The sequence below is a fragment of the Onthophagus taurus genome, unplaced genomic scaffold (genome assembly GCF_036711975.1).
Source record: "Onthophagus taurus isolate NC unplaced genomic scaffold, IU_Otau_3.0 ScKx7SY_14, whole genome shotgun sequence".
Classification (NCBI taxonomy): domain Eukaryota; kingdom Metazoa; phylum Arthropoda; class Insecta; order Coleoptera; family Scarabaeidae; genus Onthophagus; species Onthophagus taurus.
In genome coordinates, this window is record NW_027248939.1 from 1,974,484 (window position 1) to 1,998,176 (window position 23,693).

General features: G+C 36.2%; 1 long non-coding RNA gene across 1 annotated transcript; it reads left to right on the top strand.

Annotated features, from left to right (window-relative positions):
- Window positions 1-13,167: 13,167 nt before the first annotated feature.
- LOC139432321 (uncharacterized) lies at window positions 13,168-14,315 on the top strand. Its single transcript, XR_011642158.1, has 3 exons — window positions 13,168-13,754; window positions 13,835-13,957; window positions 14,011-14,315. It is a non-coding gene; the product is annotated as an uncharacterized lncRNA (long non-coding RNA).
- The last annotated feature ends 9,378 nt before the right edge of the window (window positions 14,316-23,693 follow it).

Genomic DNA, 23,693 nt, shown 5'->3' on the forward strand with positions numbered 1-23,693 from the left:
TCACTTTTGGTTCCGATAATTCTGTTGACCATATTTGTGATATTCAGGCGCCAAATGACATGTTGGAGCATGTTGGAGATAAAAAACAAAATGTGCCCAAAACGTGATATTATGACGTTATACGCCGTTCTGAGACATGTTTGTACTTTCTATCACTTTTGGTTCCGATAATTCTGTTGACCATATTTGTGATATTCAGACGCCAAATAACATCTTTGAGCATGTTGGAGATAAAAAACAAAATGTGCCCAAAACGTGATATTACGACGTTATACGCCGTTCTGAGACATGTTTGAACTTTCTATCACTTTTGGTTCCGATAATTCTGTTGACCATATTTGTGATATTCAGGCGCCAAATGACATGTTGGAGCATGTTGGAGATAAAAAACAAAATGTGCCCAAAACGTTATGTTATGACGTTATACGCCGTTCTGAGACATGTTTGAACTTTCTATCACTTTTGGTTCCGATAATTCTGTTGACCATATTTGTGATATTCAGACGCCAAATGACATCTTTGAGCATGTTGGAGATAAAAAACAAAATGTGCCCAAAACGTGATATTATGACGTTATACGCCGTTCTGAGACATGTTTGAACTTTCTATCACTTTTGGTTCCGATAATTCTGTTGACCATATTTGTGATATTCAGGCGCCAAATGACATGTTGGAGCATGTTGGAGATAAAAAACAAAATGTGCCCAAAACGTGATATTATGACGTTATACGCCGTTCTGAGACATGTTTGAACTTTCTATCACTTATGGTTCCGATAATTCTGTTGACCATATTTGTGATATTCAGGCGCCAAATGACATGTTGGAGCATGTTGGAGATAAAAAACAAAATGTGCCCAAAACGTGATATTATGACGTTATACGCCGTTCTGAGACATGTTTGAAATTTCTATCACCTTTTGTTCCGATAATTCTGTTGACCATATTTGTGATATTCAGGCGCCAAATGACATGTTGGAGCATGTTGGAGATAAAAAACAAAATGTTCCCAAAACGTGATATTATGACGTTATACGCCGTTCTGAGACATATTTGAAATTTCTATCACTTTTGGTTCCGATAATTCTGTTGACCGTATTTGTGTTATTCAGACGCCAAATGACATCTTTGAGCGTGTTGGAGATAAAAAACAAAATGTGCCCAAAACGTTATATTATGACGTTATACGCCGTTCTGAGACATGTTTGAACTTTCTATCACTTTTGGTTCCGATAATTCTGTTGACCATATTTGTGATATTCAGGCGCCAAATGACATGTTGGAGCATGTTGGAGATAAAAAACAAAATGTGCCCAAAACGTTATGTTATGACGTTATACGCCGTTCTGAGAAATGTTTGAACTTTCTATCACTTTTGGTTCCGATAATTCTGTTGACCATATTTGTGATATTCAGACGCCAAATGACATCTTTGAGCATGTTGGAGATAAAAAACAAAATGTGCCCAAAACGTGATATAATGACGTTATACGCCGTTCTGAGACATATTTGAAATTTCTATCACTTTTGGTTCCGATAATTCTGTTGACCGTATTTGTGTTATTCAGACGCCAAATGACATCTTTGAGCGTGTTGGAGATAAAAAACAAAATGTGCCCAAAACGTTATATTATGACGTTATACGCCGTTCTGAGACATGTTTGAACTTTCTATCACTTTTGGTTCCGATAATTCTGTTGACCATATTTGTGATATTCAGACGCCAAATGACATCTTTGAGCATGTTGGAGATAAAAAACAAAATGTGCCCAAAACGTTATATTATGACGTTATACGCCGTTCTGAGACATGTTTGAACTTTCTATCACTTTTGGTTCCGATAATTCTGTTGACCATATTTGTGATATTCAGGCGCCAAATGACATGTTGGAGCATGTTGGAGATAAAAAACAAAATGTGCCCAAAACGTGATATTATGACGTTATACGCCGTTCTGAGACATGTTTGTACTTTCTATCACTTTTGGTTCCGATAATTCTGTTGACCATATTTGTGATATTCAGACGCCAAATAACATCTTTGAGCATGTTGGAGATAAAAAACAAAATGTGCCCAAAACGTGATATTACGACGTTATACGCCGTTCCGAGAAATGTTTGAACTTTCTATCACTTTTGGTTCCGATAATTCTGTTGACCATATTTGTGATATTCAGACGCCAAATGACATCTTTGAGCATGTTGGAGATAAAAAACAAAATGTGCCCAAAACGTGATATTATGACGTTATACGCCGTTCTGACACATGTTTGAACTTTCTATCACTTTTGGTTCCGATAATTCTGTTGACCATATTTGTGATATTCAGGCGCCAAATGACATGTTGGAGCATGTTGGAGATAAAAAACAAAATGTGCCCAAAACGTGATATTATGACGTTATACGCCGTTCTGAGACATGTTTGAACTTTCTATCACTTTTGGTTCCGATAATTCTGTTGACCATATTTGTGATATTCAGACGCCAAATGACATCTTTGAGCATGTTGGAGATAAAAAACAAAATGTGCCCAAAACGTGATATTATGACGTTATACGCCGTTCTGAGACATGTTTGAACTTTCTATCACTTTTGGTTCCGATAATTCTGTTGACCATATTTGTGATATTCAGGCGCCAAATGACATGTTGGAGCATGTTGGAGATAAAAAACAAAATGTGCCCAAAACGTGATATTATGACGTTATACGCCGTTCTGAGACATGTTTGAACTTTCTATCACTTTTGGTTCCGATAATTCTGTTGACCATATTTGTGATATTCAGGCGCCAAATGACATGTTGGAGCATGTTGGAGATAAATAACAAAATGTGCCCAAAACGTTATATTATGACGTTATACGCCGTTCTGAGACATGTTTGAACTTTCTATCACTTTTGGTTCCGATAATTCTGTTGACCATATTTGTGATATTCAGACGCCAAATGACATCTTTGAGCATGTTGGAGATAAAAAACAAAATGTGCCCAAAACGTGATATTATGACGTTATACGCCGTTCTGAGACATATTTGAAATTTCTATCACTTTTGGTTCCGATAATTCTGTTGACCGTATTTGTGTTATTCAGACGCCAAATGACATCTTTGAGCGTGTTGGAGATAAAAAACAAAATGTGCCCAAAACGTTATATTATGACGTTATACGCCGTTCTGAGACATGTTTGAACTTTCTATCACTTTTGGTTCCGATAATTCTGTTGACCATATTTGTGATATTCAGACGCCAAATGACATCTTTGAGCATGTTGGAGATAAAAAACAAAATGTGCCCAAAACGTGATATTATGACGTTATACGCCGTTCTGACACATGTTTGAACTTTCTATCACTTTTGGTTCCGATAATTCTGTTGACCATATTTGTGATATTCAGGCGCCAAATGACATGTTGGAGCATGTTGGAGATAAAAAACAAAATGTGCCCAAAACGTGATATTATGACGTTATACGCCGTTCTGAGACATGTTTGAACTTTCTATCACTTTTGGTTCCGATAATTCTGTTGACCATATTTGTGATATTCAGGCGCCAAATGACATGTTGGAGCATGTTGGAGATAAAAAACAAAATGTGCCCAAAACGTGATATTATGACGTTATACGCCGTTCTGAGACATGTTTGAACTTTCTATCACTTTTGGTTCCGATAATTCTGTTGACCATATTTGTGATATTCAGACGCCAAATGACATCTTTGAGCATGTTGGAGATAAAAAACAAAATGTGCCTAAAACGTTATATTATGACGTTATACGCCGTTCTGAGACATGTTTGAACTTTCTATCACTTTTGCTTCCGATAATTCTGTTGACCATATTTGTGATATTCAGACGCCAAATGACATCTTTGAGCATGTTGGAGATAAAAAACAAAATGTGCCCAAAACGTTATATTATGACGTTATACGCCGTTCTGAGACATGTTTGAACTTTCTATCACTTTTGGTTCCGATAATTCTGTTGACCATATTTGTGATATTCAGGCGCCAAATGACATGTTGGAGCATGTTGGAGATAAAAAACAAAATGTGCCCAAAACGTTATATTATGACGTTATACGCGTTCTGAGACATGTTTGAACTATCTATCACTTTTGGTTCCGATAATTCTGTTGACCATATTTGTGATATTCAGGCGCCAAATGACATGTTGGAGCATGTTGGAGATAAAAAACAATATGTGCCCAAAACGTGATATTATGACGTTATACGCCGTTCTGAGACATGTTTGAACTTTCTATCACTTTTGGTTCCGATAATTCTGTTGACCATATTTGTGATATTCAGGCGCCAAATGACATGTTGGAGCATGTTGGAGATAAAAAACAAAATGTGCCCAAAACGTTATATTATGACGTTATACGCCGTTCTGAGACATGTTTGTACTTTCTATCACTTTTGGTTCCGATAATTCTGTTGACCATATTTGTGATATTCAGACGCCAAATAACATCTTTGAGCATGTTGGAGATAAAAAACAAAATGTGCCCAAAACGTGATATTACGACGTTATACGCCGTTCTGAGACATGTTTGAACTTTCTATCACTTTTGGTTCCGATAATTCTGTTGACCATATTTGTGATATTCAGGCGCCAAATGACATGTTGGAGCATGTTGGAGATAAAAAACAAAATGTGCCCAAAACGTGATATTATGACGTTATACGCCGTTCTGAGACATGTTTGAACTTTCTGTCACTTTTGGTTCCGATAATTCTGTTGACCATATTTGTGATATTCAGGCGCCAAATGACATGTTGGAGCATGTTGGAGATAAAAAACAAAATGTGCCCAAAACGTGATATTATGACGTTATACGCCGTTCTGAGACATGTTTGAACTTTCTGTCACTTTTGGTTCCGATAATTCTGTTGACCATATTTGTGATATTCAGACGCCAAATGACATCTTTGAGCATGTTGGAGATAAAAAACAAAATGTGCCCAAAACGTTATATTATGACGTTATACGCCGTTCTGAGACATGTTTGAACTTTCTATCACTTTTGGTTCCGATAATTCTGTTGACCATTTTTGTGATATTCAGGCGCCAAATGACATGTTGGAGCATGTTGGAGATAAAAAAGAAAATGTGCCCAAAACGTGATATTATGACGTTATACGCCGTTCTGAGACATATTTGAAATTTCTATCACTTTTGGTTCCGATAATTCTGTTGACCGTATTTGTGTTATTCAGACGCCAAATGACATCTTTGAGCGTGTTGGAGATAAAAAACAAAATGTGCCCAAAACGTTATATTATGACGTTATACGCCGTTCTGAGACATGTTTGAACTTTCTATCACTTTTGGTTCCGATAATTCTGTTGACCATATTTGTGATATTCAGACGCCAAATGACATCTTTGAGCATGTTGGAGATAAAAAACAAAATGTGCCCAAAACGTTATATTATGACGTTATACGCCGTTCTGAGACATGTTTGAACTTTCTATCACTTTTGGTTCCGATAATTCTGTTGACCATATTTGTGATATTCAGGCGCCAAATGACATGTTGGAGCATGTTGGAGATAAAAAACAAAATGTGCCCAAAACGTTATATTATGACGTTATACGCGTTCTGAGACATGTTTGAACTTTCTATCACTTTTGGTTCCGATAATTCTGTTGACCATATTTGTGATATTCAGGCGCCAAATGACATGTTGGAGCATGTTGGAGATAAAAAACAATATGTGCCCAAAACGTGATATTATGACGTTATACGCCGTTCTGAGACATGTTTGTACTTTCTATCACTTTTGGTTCCGATAATTTTGTTGACCATATTTGTGATATTCAGACGCCAAATAACATCTTTGAGCATGTTGGAGATAAAAAACAAAATGTGCCCAAAACGTGATATTACGACGTTATACGCCGTTCTGAGACATGTTTGAACTTTCTATCACTTTTGGTTCCGATAATTCTGTTGACCATATTTGTGATATTCAGGCGCCAAATGACATGTTGGAGCATGTTGGAGATAAAAAACAAAATGTGCCCAAAACGTGATATTATGACGTTATACGCCGTTCTGAGACATGTTTGAACTTTCTGTCACTTTTGGTTCCGATAATTCTGTTGACCATATTTGTGATATTCAGACGCCAAATGACATCTTTGAGCATGTTGGAGATAAAAAACAAAATGTGCCCAAAACGTTATATTATGACGTTATACGCCGTTCTGAGACATGTTTGAAGTTTCTATCACTTTTGGTTCCGATAATTCTGTTGACCATATTTGTGATATTCAGACGCCAAATGACATCTTTGAGCATGTTGGAGATAAAAAACAAAATGTGCCCAAAACGTTATATTATGACGTTATACGCCGTTCTGAGACATGTTTGAACTTTCTATCACTTTTGGTTCCGATAATTCTGTTGACCATATTTGTGATATTCAGGCGCCAAATGACATGTTGGAGCATGTTGGAGATAAAAAACAAAATGTGCCCAAAACGTTATATTATGACGTTATACGCCGTTCTGAGACATGTTTGAACTTTCTATCACTTTTGGTTCCGATAATTCTGTTGACCATATTTGTGATATTCAGGCGCCAAATGACATGTTGGAGCATGTTGGAGATAAAAAACAAAATGTGCCCAAAACGTTATATTATGACGTTATACGCCGTTCTGAGACATGTTTGAACTTTCTATCACTTTTGGTTCCGATAATTCTGTTGACCATATTTGTGATATTCAGGCGCCAAATGACATGTTGGAGCATGATGGAGATAAAAAACAAAATGTGCCCAAAACGTGATATTATGACGTTATACGCCGTTCTGAGACATATTTGAACTTTCTATCACTTTTGGTTCCGATAATTCTGTTGACCGTATTTGTGTTATTCAGACGCCAAATGACATCTTTGAGCATGTTGGAGATAGAAAACAAAATGTGCCCAAAACGTGATATTATGACGTTATACGCCGTTCTGAGACATGTTTGAATTTTCTATCACTTTTGGTTCCGATAATTCTGTTGACCATATTTGTGATATTCAGACGCCAAATGACATCTTTGAGCATGTTGGAGATAAAAAACAAAATGTACCCAAAACGTTATATTATGACGTTATACGCCGTTCTGAGACATATTTGAACTTTCTATCACTTTTGGTTCCGATAATTCTGTTGACCGTATTTGTGTTATTCAGACGCCAAATGACATCTTTGAGCATGTTGGAGATAGAAAACAAAATGTGCCCAAAACGTGATATTATGACGTTATACGCCGTTCTGAGACATGTTTGAATTTTCTATCACTTTTGGTTCCGATAATTCTCTTGCCCATATTTGTGATATTCAGGCGCCAAATGACATGTTGGAGCATGTTGGAGATAAAAAACAAAATGTGCCCAAAACGTGATATTATGACGTTATACGCCGTTCTGAGACATGTTTGAACTTTCTATCACTTTTGGTTCCGATAATTCTGTTGACCATATTTGTGATATTCAGGCGCCAAATGACATGTTGGAGCATGTTGGAGATAAAAAACAAAATGTGCCCAAAACGTGATATTATGACGTTATACGCCGTTCTGAGACATGTTTGAACTTTCTATCACTTTTGGTTCCGATAATTCTGTTGACCATATTTGTGATATTCAGACGCCAAATGACATCTTTGAGCATGTTGGAGATAAAAAACAAAATGTGTCCAAAACGTGATATTATGACGTTATACGCCGTTCTGAGACATGTTTGAACTTTCTATCACTTTTGGTTCCGATAATTCTGTTGACCATATTTGTGATATTCAGACGCCAAATGACATGTTGGAGCATGTTGGAGATAAAAAACAAAATGTGCCCAAAACGTAATATTATGACGTTATACGCCGTTCTGAGACATGTTTGAACTTTCTATCACTTTTGGTTCCGATAATTCTGTTGACCATATTTGTGATATTCAGGCGCCAAATGACATGTTGGAGCATGTTGGAGATAAAAAACAAAATGTGCCCAAAACGTGATATTATGACGTTATTCGCCGTTCTGAGACATGTTTGAACTTTCTATCACTTTTGGTTCCGATAATTCTGTTGACCATATTTGTGATATTCAGGCGCCAAATGACATGTTGGAGCATGTTGGAGATAAAAAACAAAATGTGCCCAAAACGTGATATTATGACGTTATACGCCGTTCTGAGACATGTTTGAACTTTCTATCACTTTTGGTTCCGATAATTCTGTTGACCATATTTGTGATATTCAGGCGCCAAATGACATGTTGGAGCATGTTGGAGATAAAAAACAAAATGTGCCCAAAACGTGATATTATGACGTTATACGCCGTTCTGAGACATGTTTGAAATTTCTATCACCTTTTGTTCCGATAATTCTGTTGACCATATTTGTGATATTCAGGCGCCAAATGACATGTTGGAGCATGTTGGAGATAAAAAACAAAATGTGCCCAAAACGTGATATTATGACGTTATACGCCGTTCTGAGACCTGTTTGAACTTTCTATCACTTTTGGTTCCGATAATTCTGTTGACCATATTTGTGATATTCAGACGCCAAATGACATCTTTGAGCATGTTGGAGATAAAAAACAAAATGTGTCCAAAACGTGATATTATGACGTTATACGCCGTTCTGAGACATGTTTGAACTTTCTATCACTTTTGGTTCCGATAATTCTGTTGACCATATTTGTGATATTCAGGCGCCAAATGACATGTTGGAGCATGTTGGAGATAAAAAACAAAATGTGCCCAAAACGTTATATTATGACGTTATACGCCGTTCTGAGACATGTTTGAACTTTGTATCACTTTTGGTTCCGATAATTCTGTTGACCGTATTTGTGTTATTCAGACGCCAAATGACATCTTTGAGCATGTTGGAGATAAAAAACAAAATGTGCCCAAAACGTTATATTATGACGTTATACGCCGTTCTGAGACATGTTTGAACTTTCTATCACTTTTGGATCCGATAATTCTGTTGACCATATTTGTGATATTCAGACGCCAAATGACATCTATGAGCATGTTGGAGATAAAAAACAAAATGTGCCCAAAACGTGATATTATGACGTTATACGCCGTTCTGAGACATGTTTGAACTTTCTATCACTTTTGGTTCCGATAATTCTGTTGACCATATTTGTGATATTCAGGCGCCAAATGACATGTTGGAGCATGTTGGAGATAAAAAACAAAATGTGCCCAAAACGTGATATTATGACGTTATTCGCCGTTCTGAGACATGTTTGAACTTTCTATCACTTTTGGTTCCGATAATTCTGTTGACCATATTTGTGATATTCAGGCGCCAAATGACATGTTGGAGCATGTTGGAGATAAAAAACAAAATGTGCCCAAAACGTGATATTATGACGTTATACGCCGTTCTGAGACATGTTTGAACTTTCTATCACTTTTGGTTCCGATAATTCTGTTGACCATATTTGTGATATTCAGGCGCCAAATGACATGTTGGAGCATGTTGGAGATAAAAAACAAAATGTGCCCAAAACGTGATATTATGACGTTATACGCCGTTCTGAGACATGTTTGAAATTTCTATCACCTTTTGTTCCGATAATTCTGTTGACCATATTTGTGATATTCAGGCGCCAAATGACATGTTGGAGCATGTTGGAGATAAAAAACAAAATGTGCCCAAAACGTGATATTATGACGTTATACGCCGTTCTGAGACCTGTTTGAACTTTCTATCACTTTTGGTTCCGATAATTCTGTTGACCATATTTGTGATATTCAGACGCCAAATGACATCTTTGAGCATGTTGGAGATAAAAAACAAAATGTGTCCAAAACGTGATATTATGACGTTATACGCCGTTCTGAGACATGTTTGAACTTTCTATCACTTTTGGTTCCGATAATTCTGTTGACCATATTTGTGATATTCAGACGCCAAATGACATCTTTGAGCATGTTGGAGATAAAAAACAAAATGTGTCCAAAACGTGATATTATGACGTTATACGCCGTTCCGAGACATGTTTGAACTTTCTATCACTTTTGGTTCCGATAATTCTGTTGACCATATTTGTGATATTCAGGCGCCAAATGACATGTTGGAGCATGTTGGAGATAAAAAACAAAATGTGCCCAAAACGTGATATTATGACGTTATACGCCGTTCTGAGACATGTTTGAACTTTCTATCACTTTTGGTTCCGATAATTCTGTTGACCATATTTGTGATATTCAGGCGCCAAATGACATGTTGGAGCATGTTGGAGATAAAAAACAAAATGTGCCCAAAACGTGATATTATGACGTTATACGCCGTTCTGAGACATGTTTGAAATTTCTATCACCTTTTGTTCCGATAATTCTGTTGACCATATTTGTGATATTCAGGCGCCAAATGACATGTTGGAGCATGTTGGAGATAAAAAACAAAATGTGCCCAAAACGTGATATTATGACGTTATACGCCGTTCTGAGACCTGTTTGAACTTTCTATCACTTTTGGTTCCGATAATTCTGTTGACCATATTTGTGATATTCAGACGCCAAATGACATCTTTGAGCATGTTGGAGATAAAAAACAAAATGTGTCCAAAACGTGATATTATGACGTTATACGCCGTTCTGAGACATGTTTGAACTTTCTATCACTTTTGGTTCCGATAATTCTGTTGACCATATTTGTGATATTCAGACGCCAAATGACATGTTGGAGCATGTTGGAGATAAAAAACAAAATGTGCCCAAAACGTTATATTATGACGTTATACGCCGTTCTGAGACATGTTTGAACTTTGTATCACTTTTGGTTCCGATAATTCTGTTGACCGTATTTGTGTTATTCAGACGCCAAATGACATCTTTCAGCATGTTGGAGATAAAAAACAAAATGTGCCCAAAACGTTATATTATGACGTTATACGCCGTTCTGAGACCTGTTTGAACTTTCTATCACTTTTGGTTCCGATAATTCTGTTGACCATATTTGTGATATTCAGACGCCAAATGACATCTTTGAGCATGTTGGAGATAAAAAACAAAATGTGCCCAAAACGTGATATTATGACGTTATACGCCGTTCTGAGACATGTTTGAACTTTCTATCACTTTTGGTTCCGATAATTCTGTTGACCATATTTGTGATATTCAGGCGCCAAATGACATGTTGGAGCATGTTGGAGATAAAAAACAAAATGTGCCCAAAACGTTATATTATGACGTTATACGCCGTTCTGAGACATGTTTGAACTTTGTATCACTTTTGGTTCCGATAATTCTGTTGACCGTATTTGTGTTATTCAGACGCCAAATGACATCTTTGAGCATGTTGGAGATAAAAAACAAAATGTGCCCAAAACGTTATATTATGACGTTATACGCCGTTCTGAGACATGTTTGAACTTTCTATCACTTTTGGTTCCGATAATTCTGTTGACCATATTTGTGATATTCAGACGCCAAATGACATCTATGAGCATGTTGGAGATAAAAAACAAAATGTGCCCAAAACGTGATATTATGACGTTATACGCCGTTCTGAGACATGTTTGAACTTTCTATCACTTTTGGTTCCGATAATTCTGTTGACCATATTTGTGATATTCAGACGCCAAATGACATCTTTGAGCATGTTGGAGATAAAAAACAAAATGTGTCCAAAACGTGATATTATGACGTTATACGCCGTTCTGAGACATGTTTGAACTTTCTATCACTTTTGGTTCCGATAATTCTGTTGACCATATTTTTGATATTCAGACGCCAAAGGACATCTTTGAGCATGTTGGAGATAAAAAACAAAATGTGCCCAAAACGTTATATTATGAAGTTATACGCCGTTCTGAGACATGTTTGAACTTTCTATCACTTTTGGTTCCGATAATTCTGTTGACCATATTTGTGATATTCAGACGCCAAATGACATCTTTGAGCATGTTGGAGATAAAAAACAAAATGTGTCAAAAACGTGATATTATGACGTTATACGCCGTTCTGAGACATGTTTGAACTTTCTATCACTTTTGGTTCCGATAATTCTGTTGACCATATTTGTGATATTCAGGCGCCAAATGACATGTTGGAGCATGTTGGAGATAAAAAACAAAATGTGCCCAAAACGTTATATTATGACGTTATACGCCGTTCTGAGACATGTTTGAACTTTGTATCACTTTTGGTTCCGATAATTCTGTTGACCGTATTTGTGTTATTCAGACGCCAAATGACATCTTTGAGCATGTTGGAGATAAAAAACAAAATGTGCCCAAAACGTTATATTATGACGTTATACGCCGTTCTGAGACATGTTTGAACTTTCTATCACTTTTGGTTCCGATAATTCTGTTGACCATATTTGTGATATTCAGACGCCAAATGACATTTATGAGCATGTTGGAGATAAAAAACAAAATGTGCCCAAAACGTGATATTATGACGTTATACGCCGTTCTGAGACATGTTTGAACTTTCTATCACTTTTGGTTCCGATAATTCTGTTGACCATATTTGTGATATTCAGACGCCAAATGACATCTTTGAGCATGTTGGAGATAAAAAACAAAATGTGTCCAAAACGTGATATTATGACGTTATACGCCGTTCTGAGACATGTTTGAACTTTCTATCACTTTTGGTTCCGATAATTCTGTTGACCATATTTTTGATATTCAGACGCCAAAGGACATCTTTGAGCATGTTGGAGATAAAAAACAAAATGTGCCCAAAACGTTATATTATGAAGTTATACGCCGTTCTGAGACATGTTTGAACTTTCTATCACTTTTGGTTCCGATAATTCTGTTGACCATATTTGTGATATTCAGACGCCAAATGACATCTTTGAGCATGTTGGAGATAAAAAACAAAATGTGTCCAAAACGTTATATTATGACTTTATACGCCGTTCTGAGACATGTTTGAACTTTCTATCACTTTTGGTTCCGATAATTCTGTTGACCATATTTGTGATATTCAGACGCCAAATGACATCTTTGAGCATGTTGGAGATAAAAAACAAAATGTGTCCAAAACGTTATATTATGACGTTATACGCCGTTCTGAGAAATGTTTGAACTTTCTATCACTTCTGGTTCCGATAATTCTGTTGACCATATTTGTGATATTCAGACGCCAAATGACATCTTGTGGCGGCTTTTCAACAAAACGGCAACAACACAATCGAACCCCTTTTAAAAAAATACAGATCTGCAACACCTCGGCTTCCCAGTGAAGATGGGGTGGGTTTGAATTTATAAGGCGCCACGCAGTTTCAGTTACAGATCGCTCTAACTGCGAAGAGGGCTGGAAGGGAAAAGGTTCGACAACACCAACATATAACAAAACACAAAGAAATCGCGAAATCATATACCATATAAAAACAAATTTATTAAGGAAAAAAAAATATGGTAAAACAAAATATAAAGTATATAAGTAGTAAATAAAATAACGGAGATTGTTCAAAAAAAAATCCCGAATAATTAGGGGGGTAAAAGAGAAAGAAAATAATAATGAGCTGAATAAAACAAAATTAAAACAAATCTAAATAATGATCGCGACACGTCCCCGATTGACCCGAGCGCTCGATCAGGCGAACGGAAAAGAAAACAAAATCGAAATCAATACCGAAATTAATAACACCCCTAATAAATCCGATAACTTTACAAGAAAAATTAATTGACAATTAAAATGAGATAATAATAATAAGGAACTGGTTTAAAGTGAAATGAACAAAATGAACCAGTGAAGTTAACAAAAAAATTAAATGGTAAGTACAAAAGAAAATCTTACTTTATAAAAAAAATACAAAAGTATCTAGCCACACTGATATTCTTTTTGTATAAAAAGGAAAATTCTGACCTTTATTCCAAACTCTTTTGAACGAAGGATGATGACTTCACGATGACAACAATTATACGTAGATACAGCAACAAAATCCAGCAAACCTCCTTTGGAAACACTTGTTCGATGGTAAGTACAGGAAACTTGGGTTATGTAGCTTCTAATTTACTTCTTTATTCCAGGTAGTACTTGTTTCCGGGATGGGAGATTTCCCAAGAACTTATATAAGGAATAAGGCTCTCAGAAAAAAAAAACCTAGCGTGTAAAAAAAGAAAGAAAAATGTAAATAGATAATTAGGCAAGAATGTAGGGATGGATGTTTTTATGTAGTGTGAAAGGAGTTTAAATGAATTTAGGTTTAAGTTAGTATTAAGCCAAAATTAGAGAAAATGTAAAAAGAAAAACCTACCTCAAGGTGGTATGAGGTTTTAACCAGCAAAATGAATAGTCTTTGTAAAAATGTGCAATAAATCCGGTGAAACCGTAATCGTTGAATAATTTCCAAACGAAAAATTAAAGGATTAATTAACTCAGATCCCGATAAATACGGATATAAATCGATCCAAAATTCTACACAGAATTATACCAAAATGTCGACTTAAAATTCTTGTTAACCATCCAAACACTACAAAGGCTGGTTTCAAAAGAGGAAGAGTAAAATCGCGCACGGGTATTCATTTCCCAAGATTTTAACCAAAAAACTCGTTATAAAATCGCGCGGTGCCAAGAATTCAAAATCACTCCCTCCCTCTATTATTGACAGTCCGAACTTAAAAATGTAAACAAAATTCATGATAGTAACGAAGAAGAGAAAAAGAAAAGTTTTAAGGTTAAGATCTATTGTGTGATTGTAATGAAGGTAATGAAAAAGAAAAAGGCGTTTAAAATGAGCGAAAGGAAAGGATTTAAGAAAAGTGATGAAAAGGAAAGGATTTTCAAGTGTTTCCAAGTTCGGCTTGCAGTAACAAAAAAACAAAAATTATAACAAGGTAAATAAACAAAATGGTATATAATTCCCCGACTTCTAACAATTACAGACAAATCACAAGGAAATTCAATAACCTCGAACGGAACCGTTACAATCTTTGAGCATGTTGGAGATAAAAAACAAAATGTGTCCAAAACGTTATATTATGACGTTATACGCCGTTCTGAGACATGTTTGAACTTTCTATCACTTTTGGTTCCGATACTTCTGTTGACCATATTTTTGATATTCAGACGCCAAATGACATCTTTGAGCATGTTGGAGATAAAAAACAAAATGTGCTCAAAACGTTATATTATGACGTTATACGCCGTTCTGAGACATGTTTGAACTTTCTATCACTTTTGGTTCCGATAATTCTGTTGACCATATTTGTGATATTCAGACGCCAAATGACATCTATGAGCATGTTGGAGATAAAAAACAAAATGTGCCCAAAACGTGATATTATGACGTTATACGCCGTTCTGAGACATGTTTGAACTTTCTATCACTTTTGGTTCCGATAATTCTGTTGACCATATTTGTGATATTCAGACGCCAAATGACATCTTTGAGCATGTTGGAGATAAAAAACAAAATGTGTCCAAAACGTGATATTATGACGTTATACGCCGTTCTGAGACATGTTTGAACTTTCTATCACTTTTGGTTCCGATAATTCTGTTGACCATATTTTTGATATTCAGACGCCAAAGGACATCTTTGAGCATGTTGGAGATAAAAAACAAAATGTGCCCAAAACGTTATATTATGAAGTTATACGCCGTTCTGAGACATGTTTGAACTTTCTATCACTTTTGGTTCCGATAATTCTGTTGACCATATTTGTGATATTCAGACGCCAAATGACATCTTTTGGCATGTTGGAGATAAAAAACAAAATGTGTCCAAAACGTTATATTATGACGTTATACGCCGTTCTAAGACATGTTTGAACTTTCTATCACTTTTGGTTCCGATACTTCTGTTGACCATATTTGTGATACTCAGGCGCCAAATGACATGTTGGAGCATGTTGGAGATAAAAAACAAAATGTGCCCAAAACGTTATATTATGACGTTATACGCCGTTCTGAGACATGTTTGAACTTTCTATCACTTTTGGTTCCGATAATTCTGTTGACCATGTTTGTGATATTCAGACGCCAAATGACATCTTTGAGCATGTTGGAGATAAAAAACAAAATGTGCCCAAAACGTTATATTATGACGTTATACGCCGTTCTGAGACATGTTTGAACTTTCTATCACTTTTGGTTCCGATAATTCTGTTGACCATATTTGTGATATTCAGGCGCCAAAGGACATGTTGGAGCATGTTGGAGATAAAAAACAAAATGTGCCCAAAACGTGATATTATGACGTTATACGCCGTTCTGAGACATGTTTGAACTTTCTATCACTTTTGGTTCCGATAATTCTGTTGACCATATTTGTGATATTCAGGCGCCAAATGACATGTTGGAGCATGTTGGAGATAAAAAACAAAATGTGCCCAAAACGTTATATTATGACGTTATACGCCGTTCTGAGACATGTTTGAACTTTCTATCACTTTTGGTTCCAATAATTCTGTTGACCATATTTGTGATATTCAGGCGCCAAGTGACATGTTGGAGCATGTTGGAGATAAAAAACAAAATGTGCCCAAAACGTGATATTATGACGTTATACGCCGTTCTGAGACATGTTTGAACTTTCTATCACTTTTGGTTCCGATAATTCTGTTGATCATATTTGTGATATTCAGACGCCAAATGACATCTTTGAGCATGTTGGAGATAAAAAACAAAATGTGTCCAAAACGTGATATTATGACGTTATACGCCATTCTGAGACATGTTTGAACTTTCTATCACTTTTGGTTCCGATAATTCTGTTGACCATATTTGTGATATTCAGGCGCCAAATGACATGTTGGAGCATGTTGGAGATAAAAAACAAAATGTGCCCAAAACGTGATATTACGACGTTATACGCCGTTCTGAGACAAGTTTGAACTTTCTATCACTTTTGGTTCCGATAATTCTGTTGACCATATTTGTGATATTCAGACGCCAAATGACATCTTTGAGCATGTTGGAGATAAAAAACAAAATGTGCCCAAAACGTGATATTATGACGTTATACGCCGTTCTGGCACATGTTTGAACTTTCTATCACTTTTGGTTCCGATAATTCTGTTGACCATATTTGTGATATTCAGACGCCAAATGACATCTTTGAGCATGTTGGAGATAAAAAACAAAATGTGCCCAAAACGTGATATTATGACGTTATACGCCGTTCTGAGACATGTTTGAACTTTCTATCACTTTTGGTTCCGATAATTCTGTTGACCATATTTTTGATATTCAGACGCCAAATGACATCTTTGAGCATGTTGGAGATAAAAAACAAAATGTGCCCAAAACGTGATATTATGACGTTATACGCCGTTCTGAGACATGTTTGAACTTTCTATCACTTTTGGTTCCGATAATTCTGTTGACCATATTTGTGATATTCAGGCGCCAAATGACATGTTGGAGCATGTTGGAGATAAAAAACAAAATGTGCCCAAAACGTGATATTATGACGTTATACGCCGTTCTGAGACATGTTTGAACTTTCTATCACTTTTGGTTCCGATAATTCTGTTGACCATATTTGTGATATTCAGACGCCAAATGACATCTTTGAGCATGTTGGAGATAAAAAACAAAATGTGCCCAAAACGTGATATTATGACGTTATACGCCGTTCTGAGACATGTTTGAACTTTCTATCACTTTTGGTTCCGATAATTCTGTTGACCATATTTGTGATATTCAGACGCCAAATGACATCTTTGAGCATGTTGGAGATAAAAAACAAAATGTGCCCAAAACGTTATATTATGACGTTATACGCCGTTCTGAGACATGTTTGAACTTTCTATCACTTTTGGTTCCGATAATTCTGTTGACCATATTTTTGATATTCAGACGCCAAATGACATCTTTGAGCATGTTGGAGATAAAAAACAAAATGTGCCCAAAACGATATATTATGACGTTATACGCCGTTCTGAGATATGTTTGAACTTTCTATCACTTTTGGTTCCGATAATTCTGTTGACCGTATTTGTGTTATTCAGACGCCAAATGACATCTTTGAGCATGTTGGAGATAGAAAACAAAATGTGCCCAAAACGTGATATTATGACGTTATACGCCGTTCTGAGACATGTTTCAACTTTCTATCACTTTTGGTTCCGATAATTCTGTTGACCATATTTGTGATATTCAGGCGATAAATGACATGTTGGAGCATGTTGGAGATAAAAAACAAAATGTGCCCAAAACGTTATATTATGACGTTATACGCCGTTCTGAGACATGTTTGAACTTTCTATCACTTTTGGTTCCGATAATTCTGTTGACCATATTTGTGATATTCAGGCGCCAAATGACATGTTGGAGCATGTTGGAGATAAAAAACAAAATGTGCCCAAAACGTGATATTATGACGTTATACGCCGTTCTGAGACATGTTTGAACTTTCTATCACTTTTGGTTCCGATAATTCTGTTGACCATATTTGTGATATTCAGGCGCCAAATGACATGTTGGAGCATGTTGGAGATAAAAAACAAAATGTGCCCAAAACGTGATATTATGACGTTATACGCCGTTCTGAGACATGTTTGAACTTTCTATCACTTTTGGTTCCGATAATTCTGTTGACCATATTTGTGATATTCAGACGCCAAATGACATCTTTGAGCATGTTGGAGATAAAAAACAAAATGTGCCCAAAACGTGATATTATGACGTTATACACCGTTCTGGGACATGTTTGAACTTTCTATCACTTTTGGTTCCGATAATTCTGTTGACCATATTTGTGATATTCAAACGCCAAATGACATCTTTGAGCATGTTGGAGATAAAAAACAAAATGTGCCCAAAACGTGATATTATGACGTTATACGCCGTTCTGAGACATGTTTGAACTTTCTATCACTTTTGGTTCCGATAATTCTGTTGACCATATTTGTGATATTCAGACGCCAAATGACATCTTTGAGCATGTTGGAGATAAAAAACAAAATGTGCCCAAAACGTGATATTATGACGCTATACGCCGTTCTGAGACATGTTTGAACTTTCTATCACTTTTGGTTCCGATAATTCTGTTGACCATATTTGTGATATTCAGGCGCCAAATGACATGTTGGAGCATGTTGGAGATAAAAAACAAAATGTGCCCAAAACGTTATATCATGACGTTATACGCCGTTCTGAGACATGTTTGAACTTTCTATCACTTTTGGTTCCGATAATTCTGTTGACCATATTTGTGATATTCAGACGCCAAATGACATCTTTGAGCATGTTGGAGATAAAAAACAAAATGTGCCCAAAACGTGATATTATGACGTTATACGCCGTTCTGAGACATGTTTGAACTTTCTATCACTTTTGGTTCCGATAATTCTGTTGACCATATTTGTGATATTCAGGCGCCAAATGACATGTTGGAGCATGTTGGAGATAAAAAACAAAATGTGCCCAAAACGATATATTATGACGTTATACGCCGTTCTGAGATATGTTTGAACTTTCTATCACTTTTGGTTCCGATAATTCTGTTGACCGTATTTGTGTTATTCAGACGCCAAATGACATCTTTGAGCATGTTGGAGATAGAAAACAAAATGTGCCCAAAACGTGATATTATGACGTTATACGCCGTTCTGAGACATGTTTGAACTTTCTATCACTTTTGGTTCCGATAATTCTTTTGACCATATTTGTGATATTCAGGCGCCAAATGACATCTTTGAGCATGTTGGAGATAAAAAACAAAATGTGCCCAAAACGTGATATTATGACGTTATACGCCGTTCTGAGACATGTTTCAACTTTCTATCACTTTTGGTTCCGATAATTCTGTTGACCATATTTGTGATATTCAGGCGCCAAATGACATGTTGGAGCATGTTGGAGATAAAAAACAAAATGTGCCCAAAACGTTATATTATGACGTTATACGCCGTTCTGAGACATGTTTGAACTTTCTATAACTTTTGGTTCCGATAATTCTGTTGACCATATTTGTGATATTCAGGCGCCAAATGACATGTTGGAGCATGTTGGAGATAAAAAACAAAATGTGCCCAAAACGTGATATTATGACGTTATACGCCGTTCTGAGACATGTTTGAACTTTCTATCACTTTTGGTTCCGATAATTCTGTTGACCATATTTGTGATATTCAGGCGCCAAATGACATGTTGGAGCATATTGGAGATAAAAAACAAAATGTGCCCAAAACGTGATATTATGACGTTATACGCCGTTCTGAGACATGTTTGAACTTTCTATCACTTTTGGTTCCGATAATTCTGTTGACCATATTTGTGACATTCAGGCGCCAAATGACATGTTGGAGCGTGTTGAAGATAAAAAACAAAATGTGCCCAAAACGTGATATTATGACGTTATACGCCGTTCTGAGACATGTTTGAACTTTCTATCACTTTTGGTTCCGATAATTCTGTTGACCATATTTGTGATATTCAGGCGCCAAATGACATGTTGGAGCATGTTGGAGATAAAAAACAAAATGTGCCCAAAACGATATATTATGACGTTATACACCGTTCTGAGACATGTTTGAACTTTCTATCACTTTTGGTTCCGATAATTCTGTTGACCATATTTGTGATATTCAGGCGCCAAATGACATGTTGGAGCATGTTGGAGATAAAAAACAAAATGTGCCCAAAACGTGATATTATGACGTTATACGCCGTTCTGAGACATGTTTGAACTTTCTATCACTTTTGGTTCCGATAATTCTGTTGACCATATTTGTGATATTCAGGCGCCAAATGACATGTTGGAGCATGTTGGAGATAAAAAACAAAATGTGCCCAAAACGTGATATTATGACGTTATACGCCGTTCTGAGACATGTTTGAACTTTCTATCACTTTTGGTTCCGATAATTCAGTTGACCATATTTGTGATATTCAGACGCCAAATGACATCTTTGAGCATGTTGGAGATAAAAAACAAAATGTGCCCAAAACGTGATATTATGACGTTATACACCGTTCTGGGACATGTTTGAACTTTCTATCACTTTTGGTTCCGATAATTCTGTTGACCATATTTGTGATATTCAGACGCCAAATGACATCTTTGAGCATGTTGGAGATAAAAAACAAAATGTGCCCAAAACGTGATATTATGACGTTATACGCCGTTCTGAGACATGTTTGAACTTTCTATCACTTTTGGTTCCGATAATTCTGTTGACCATATTTGTGATATTCAGGCGCCAAATGACATGTTGGAGCATGTTGGAGATAAAAAACAAAATGTGCCCAAAACGTTATATTATGACGTTATACGCCGTTCTGAGACATGTTTGAACTTTCTATCACTTTTGGTTCCGATAATTCTGTTGACCATATTTGTGATATTCAGGCGCCAAATGACATGTTGGAGCATGTTGGAGATAAAAAACAAAATGTGCCCAAAACGTTATATCATGACGTTATACGCCGTTCTGAGACATGTTTGAACTTTCTATCACTTTTGGTTCCGATAATTCTGTTGACCATATTTGTGATATTCAGACGCCAAATGACATCTTCGAGCATGTTGGAGATAAAAAACAAAATGTGCCCAAAACGTGATATTATGACGTTATACGCCGTTCTGAGACATGTTTGAACTTTCTATCACTTTTGGTTCCGATAATTCTGTTGACCATATTTGTGATATTCAGGCGCCAAATGACATGTTGGAGCATGTTGGAGATAAAAAACAAAATGTGCCCAAAACGATATATTATGACGTTATACGCCGTTCTGAGACATGTTTGAACTTTCTATCACTTTTGGTTCCGATAATTCTGTTGACCATATTTTTGATATTCAGACGCCAAATGACATCTTTGAGCATGTTGGAGATAGAAAACAAAATGTGCCCAAAACGTTATATTATGACGTTATACGCCGTTCTGAGACATGTTTGAACTTTCTATCACTTTTGGTTCCGATAATTCTGTTGACCATATTTGTGATATTCAGGCGCCAAATGACATGTTGGAGCATGTTGGAGATAAAAAACAAAATGTGCCCAAAACGTGATATTATGACGTTATACGCCGTTCTGAGACATGTTTGAACTTTCTATCACTTTTGGTTCCGATAATTCTGTTGACCATATTTGTGATATTCAGGCGCCAAATGACATGTTGGAGCATGTTGGAGATAAAAAACAAAATGTGCCCAAAACGTTATATTATGACGTTATACGCCGTTCTGAGACATGTTTGAACTTTCTATCACTTTTGGTTCCGATAATTCTGTTGACCATATTTGTGATATTCAGACGCCAAATGACATCTTTGAGCATGTTGGAGATAAAAAACAAAATGTGCCCAAAACGTGATATTATGACGTTATACGCCGTTCTGAGACATGTTTGAACTTTCTATCACTTTTGGTTCCGATAATTCTGTTGACCATATTTGTGATATTCAGGCGCCAAATGACATGTTGGAGCATGTTGGAGATAAAAAACAAAATGTGCCCAAAACGTTATATTATGACGTTATACGCCGTTCTGAGACATGTTTGAACTTTCTATCACTTTTGGTTCCGATAATTCTGTTGACCATATTTGTGATATTCAGGCGCCAAATGACATGTTGGAGCATGTTGGAGATAAAAAACAAAATGTGCCCAAAACGTTATATCATGACGTTATACGCCGTTCTGAGACATGTTTGAACTTTCTATCACTTTTGGTTCCGATAATTCTGTTGACCATATTTGTGATATTCAGACGCCAAATGACATCTTCGAGCATGTTGGAGATAAAAAACAAAATGTGCCCAAAACGTGATATTATGACGTTATACGCCGTTCTGAGACATGTTTGAACTTTCTATCACTTTTGGTTCCGATAATTCTGTTGACCATATTTGTGATATTCAGGCGCCAAATGACATGTTGGAGCATGTTGGAGATAAAAAACAAAATGTGCCCAAAACGATATATTATGACGTTATACGCCGTTCTGAGACATGTTTGAACTTTCTATCACTTTTGGTTCCGATAATTCTGTTGACCATATTTTTGATATTCAGACGCCAAATGACATCTTTGAGCATGTTGGAGATAGAAAACAAAATGTGCCCAAAACGTTATATTATGACGTTATACGCCGTTCTGAGACATGTTTGAACTTTCTATCACTTTTGGTTCCGATAATTCTGTTGACCATATTTGTGACATTCAGGCGCCAAATGACATGTTGGAGCATGTTGGAGATAAAAAACAAAATGTGCCCAAAACGTGATATTATGACGTTATACGCCGTTCTGAGACATGTTTGAACTTTCTATCACTTTTGGTTCCGATAATTCTGTTGACCATATTTGTGATATTCAGGCGCCAAATGACATGTTGGAGCATGTTGGAGATAAAAAACAAAATGTGCCCAAAACGTGGTATTATGACGTTATACGGCGTTCTGAGACATGATTGAACTTTCTATCACTTTTGGTTCCGATAATTCTGTTGACCATATTTGTGATATTCAGGCGCCAAATGACATGTTGGAGCATGTTGGAGATAAAAAACAAAATGTGCCCAAAACGTGATATTATGACGTTATACGCCGTTCTGAGACATGTTTGAACTTTCTATCACTTTTGGTTCCGATAATTCTGTTGACCATATTTGTGATATTCAGGCGCCAAATGACATGTTGGAGCATGTTGGAGATAAAAAACAAAATGTGCCCAAAACGTTATATCATGACGTTATACGCCGTTCTGAGACATGTTTGAACTTTCTATCACTTTTGGTTCCGATAATTCTGTTG